This window comes from Nycticebus coucang, chromosome 6 (assembly GCF_027406575.1).
Source record: "Nycticebus coucang isolate mNycCou1 chromosome 6, mNycCou1.pri, whole genome shotgun sequence".
Taxonomy (NCBI): Eukaryota; Metazoa; Chordata; class Mammalia; order Primates; family Lorisidae; genus Nycticebus; species Nycticebus coucang.
In genome coordinates, this window is record NC_069785.1 from 97,287,632 (window position 1) to 97,293,631 (window position 6,000).

Here is a 6,000-nt window from a genome sequence, read left to right on the forward strand (position 1 = left end):
GCAACCTCAAGGACACAAACAAATGGTTCAAAATCCATCACCAAGTGAACAGGAGTTCCCTCCCCCATGAGAATGGATCAGAGTGCACCACAAAAAAATGAGCAGAGTTTAAAAGTCCTTCAACTACACTCCATAGGAGAGACCCTCTAAAAACTGGACCTACCTCCACTACTAAGGTGCTACAGCGTTCTCCTGCCAGGCATAAAACTGTATAAAACTGTATATATTCTCTACCTGCAACTCTGAGTTCCCAGCACTCCCCTCCACTCTCACTCTGAGATCTGGAGGTCTGTCCCCCAGAATTCCAGATTCTTGGGTGATTTCTCAAGGGGTGTGGACAGAGCCTAAACTGCAGCTGGTAAGTGCTGACTCTGGGGCACGGGAGTGAGGAGAAAATGGTCGGCTGAGAGGGAACCACACCGGAGCAGCAGTGCCCTGAGGCGCAGAGCAGCAGCCATCTTTTAGCAATAATAGGGCTCACTCCCGGAGATTATGAAGCCACACTTCCTGTCTCCCTGGGCAACCAGAGGAGGCCAGGCATCTACTCAGGTGACAACCACCACGGAACAGATCTGGGATGAAAACACAGGCCCTGTGAGTAAAGGGTTTGCCTGAAGCGGTACTGGCCTAGGTGGAGCATGGGGACTAGAAATGCACTCGCAGACCCGGGAAGTTCCCAATGCAGGGTTGACCCAGAGGACCACTTTACTGAGCCTAAGATGCACCCAGCCTCAGAGTGACTTCCTTTGTCCTATAGACAAAAGAAGACAGGAGGCTAGAACTGACAGGTAACCGAATACAAAAGATGAATACAACTCACGTTTGACTTCTGCAGTTACTAGAGGCGCTACAAACCTCATACTATGCCTTGCTGTGGTAATTGAATTCAACTTCAAGAGGTAATAGGTAGGCTCGGCGCCTGTAGCTCAAAAGGCTGGGGCACCAGCCACATACACCAAAGCTGGGGGGTTCAAATCCAGCCCAGGCCCACCGAACAACAATGACAACTACAAACAAAAATAGCCAGGCGTTGTTGCGAGCACCTGTAGTCCCAGCTACTTTGGAAGGCTGAGGCAGGAGAATTGCTTAAGCCCAAGAGTGTGAGGTTGCTGTGAACCGTGACAACACAGTACTCTACCCAGGGCAACAACTTGAGACTCTGTCTCAAAAAAAAAAAAAAAAAAGTAATACATAGATAACAGCTCCTAAAATGTGTATACATATTTTTGGCACCCTCTGAATATAGTGTTTATGCATGTACTTTAATATTGTTCTCTTTAGGGACAATTGAGCACTTACCCCTCTGGCTTAAGCCTGAGAGTTTTCAAACAAGTAAAGATGTGCTTTCTCTGGAATAACTAATTCTCTCCAATGTTTGTTTCAGCATTTTTGAATATTCACAACTAGTTCCTGCTTTAAAAAAAGTTTTGCTTTCATTATTAACTTACATTTATAAAGTATAGGCAAATTCAATTATGTATGTAATAATTATGCAAACTGGCCAAGTGGACTCGTGTGCTGTTGAGTCAGGACCCCCATGGCAGAGCTCTGAGTACCGTTGGGTGATACAGGGAAGCCAAATTGTATGTATGATGTGGAATGTGCCATTTGAAAAGTATGAAAGTTCAGGAAGCAGACAGTTGAACTGCCCTGCACGTTGTGGTCGGAGGTCATTGTGTTTCTCTCAGTTGTTCTTTATTTCTGTGGGAGTCAGATGATGTCTCCAGGCTGAAAAAACAGGGCTTAGAATTGATGAACTTGGGAACCCTCTCCACTCCAGGCTTCCATAAGGCCCAAGCCTGGATGCTTACTGGTAGATCTCATTTGCATCTCCTCTTTATTCTAGAGATATTTTGAAACTAAATGATATTGGCTTATGGAAAGGAAACAAATTGCATTTTTTTATTGGCATGCCTCATTTTTGGCATTTTACCTATTACCTGGATGAATAATGGGATGAAACTACTTGGAAGGATATAATGCATATGAATTATTTTTCTTACTCTTACCATCTTTGGTGTTGAGATAAATTTGACTAATATCTAGTGATGCCATAATTGCAGTCTGTTATTTCAAGTAGTCAGCAAGTTTTCTAGAAAAACATTTTTTAACAGCTATTTTCAGTATATCCATAGCTGCTGTGTGTGAGGAAGTTTGTTGTGCATATGACTTTCTTCATATAGTATTATTTTCTTCCTTTTAAATATCTTCTATTCAAGTAAGTAAATCAGGTAGTCCCTTTTGTTGAAATGTCACATGTATAAATCTGTTATTTGAGGAGGTGGGTGTGGTAAGAAATGTATGATTTAAAAAAATGAAATATGAGGGTATTACTGGTGGATTTTTCATTTAAGAAACTTAGAAAACATTCGGTCATATCCTACCTTGAAATGATAAATACTTAACTTCTGTATTTAATCTGAGTAGTTTCCATATTTGCTTTGGAATCTACTTTGGTATGAAACTGCATTCTCAGCTGGGTGTGGTGCCTCATGCTGTAATCCAAACACTTTGGGAGGCTGAGGTGGGAAGATTGATTGAGGCCAGGAGTTTGAAACCAACCTGAGCAAGAACAAAAAACAGAAAAATTGGTGAGTACTGTCTATAGTCTCAGATAATTGGGAGGCTGAGGCAGGAGGATCCTTTGAGCCCAGTGTTCTGTGGTTGCAGTGAGCTATGATGACACCATTGCACTGTAGCCAGTGCCAGAGAACAAGACACTGTATCAAAAAAAAAAAAATTGTATTCTATGTAGGTTTATGTTACATTTCCAACTGAAAACTTTTTTGTTAAAGTGCCATTTATAGTTAATTATAGGATTTTTGTCTCATCTATCTTACTTGCTGTTTTCTTTCTTTCTTTTTTTTTTTGATACAGAGCCTCAAGCTGTTGCCCTGGGTAGAGTGAAGTGGCATCACAGCTCACAGCAACCTCCAACTCCTGGGCTCAAGCGATTCTCCCGCCTCCACCTCCCAAGTAGCTGGGACTACAGGCACCCGCCACAAGCCTTTTTCTATTAAATAACACAGTTGATTTCCTCTGCATTAAATAGTGCCTGTCATAAGAGCAGCAACTTAAAGGGAATGTCCTTTCTCTTGTGGGACATTTTGGAGTCTTCCTGTGGTTGCTGCAGGCTGAGGGGACTTTCTTGGCCTACTGAGCCCTGAAGTAATTGATGCTCCTGAATCATTTCAGCAAATGTGCCAAGCAGGATTTTGCTACTAGTGGGTTTTTTTCCTGTAATGTGTTCCTAGCAGGATTGGCGTATGTCCCTTTGTATGAAACAGTTGAATGTTATCTGCTGGAATCTTTAAAGAGATAACTTCTCCATATGTAGGAAAATGTAAAAATTATGGTCATTTTGTTTATAAGATTAATGGAAGTAGCCAGATGTTGGGCCCGGGAGTTCCACAAAGACCACACAGCCAAACAAGCCAAATTTACAGCAGAGTCTTTTTATTGAAGAGCCAGCTGGCTACTGCCTCAGTTTCCCAAAATGGGGTTTCTGAGAGCAGCCCCAAGTGCTTAAGGAGTCAGGTTTCTAAGGCTTGGTCTGCATTCTTGTTGGCATGCAGGTTTTCCAGGTGCATTTGGTGGGGGGAGGTACAGCAAGAAAACATTGTACAGAAGCAGAATTTTGCAGCTAGTTAGCCCTATGTCATACATGGTTTTATATTCTCCCATACATTTTAGTTTCATACTTTTCCTCCAGACATCTTTGGCTCAGTATTCTTTCCACCTAGCATTATTTAAAGGTCAGTCTGGGGATAGTCAGTTCATTTCCCAGGCCCAGGAGTTAGTCAAGCAAGAAGTTAGTGACTTTCTCATTTTTCTTGGGAGTAAACCAGACTTACTCCATTTTGTTGAGGGCTCGCAGCCCCAGAATTTGTCAGGAGTTAACTGGTATTTTTTGACTTTATCCTAGACCTAACAAGTCTCTCCTTTTCTTCTTAATTAGTCAAATCATTGACGGATGGGTGGGTATAAGGTCGGGCACAAGGTCATATTGATTTCTTAATTATCATAAGTTTGATAACACTTATTTGCTTTTCAAAATAAGCAGTAAGTTGATTTAAAATTCAGGGGCCTACCACCAGGAGGAGGAGGAGGCGGTGGAGTGGTGTGGACACAGATTACATTTTTTTCTCTTTTCTCAAAGTTTAAAGTTTAATTAAGATAAGTCCCGTGAGGAGTTTCCTCAGGCTTCAGCTGGGCGAGGACCAGCCAGCTTTCAGTTTGTGGCCAGAGCAGGGCATGTTGATTGTTTGAAGAGTATGAAACTATTCAGTAGTTATTGACAAATATTTACAAGTTCTGGATTTCGAGGCTAAGGTTTACACAATGAGAATAGTAGTATTCTTACTTATAAACTTAGCACAGTTTTGAAGATAATACATAGTTTTAAGAGTTTTTACATAATTGATAATATTTAATACTGCAGAAAATTTCTGGTATGGCCTATAGGTAATTTTTGTTGAGTTTCAGGGTTTCAGAGCAAATATGATTATTGTCCATAATTCTATACTTCTTGGCCAGTTTCTTAATTTCATTTAATAGATTTGTTTAGTAAAATAGTTATGTTTTATGAGTTGACATTACAAACAGGGCTGGAATTTTGTACAGGTGAGCCACAGCCTTTTATTTTTTTTAATCATTTCTGTCTCCAATGTTTCTCTTTACTAAAGATAAATTATAGCAGAACTAACTTAGTTACCAAAATAAACTGTACTGCCAGTATACTAATTATTGCATAAAATGTAGTAAGAATGATTAATTATTAACTATTTAGGCTCTTTTTCTAAAAAAATGGCTTTGCTGGAACTTTCTATAAGGAATTTTCACATTAGACTTAAACCTTTCATTAGCCAAGGTTTCATCTGTGCCATTAGATACCTGGCATTAGATCCAGGATATTACAAACAACTTCGGAGATCCAGGATATCACAAACAACTTCAGAGTCTTATAATTAATTCCTTTGCTTAAGAGTCTGTGAGTGGGCTTTAACACCACTGGTCTCAGTTGGACTAAGAGGTTAGATTTGCTTAACTGTGAATGTAATAGGAACGTGAACCCAGTGCAGCTGTTTTTTTTCAAACATTCAAGAGGAGCAAGAAAGCAGCTCCAGTTAAAAATTCTGGACAGTTAAGCAACATTTTAAAATCAATAGAGTGTTATCTAGACAATAATCTGTGTTAGCTGTGTGACCTTGGGTTTATCCTTTGACATCTCTGAGTCTCTGTTTCTTCATGAGTAATGGGGGTAAGAATACATGTGGTTTCCAGGTGGTGCCTGTGGCTCAGTGAGTAGGGCACCAACCTCATTTATCAAGGGTGGCAGGTTCAAACCTGACCCCAGTCAAACTGCAACAAAAATTAGTTGGGCATTATGGAGGGCACCTGTAGTCACAGCTACTCGAGAGACTGAGGCAAGAGAATCGCCTAACCTCAGGAGCTGGAGATTGTTGTGAGCTGTAACGCCATGGCAATCTACTGAGGGTGACAAAGTGAGACTCTGTCTCAAAAAAAAAAAAAAGAAAAAGAATACATTTGGTTTGTGATCTTAGTAATTTATATAAACTTTTTCATTATTCAACGTTTACTTTTCTTTGTGAGGACATAGGTGCTACTGTTGTACCTCATTTTATAGATGAGGAAACAGGCATGGAAAGGGTAAGTATTTTGCCCATGACCATGCAGCTAGTAAGATGGGGATACTGGGAGGCTTTAGAATAAATTAGGTGTATGAAGTGGTCAGTGAATATTAGCTGTTGTTGTGCAACCAATAACACTATTGCTAATTTTTGTTTCAAATTAAAGAGGAGTCCTTTACTGAAGAGCCAGCTGGCGACTGCCTCATTGTCCCAACATGGGGTTTCTGAGAACAGGCCTGAGTTGTTTGAGGCTCTGGCTTTCATAAGGCAAAATATTTCCAGGGGGCAAATAAACATAGTAAACACAGTCACAAAAGCAAAAGCAGCAGTTAGGGGAAAACACAAGTGT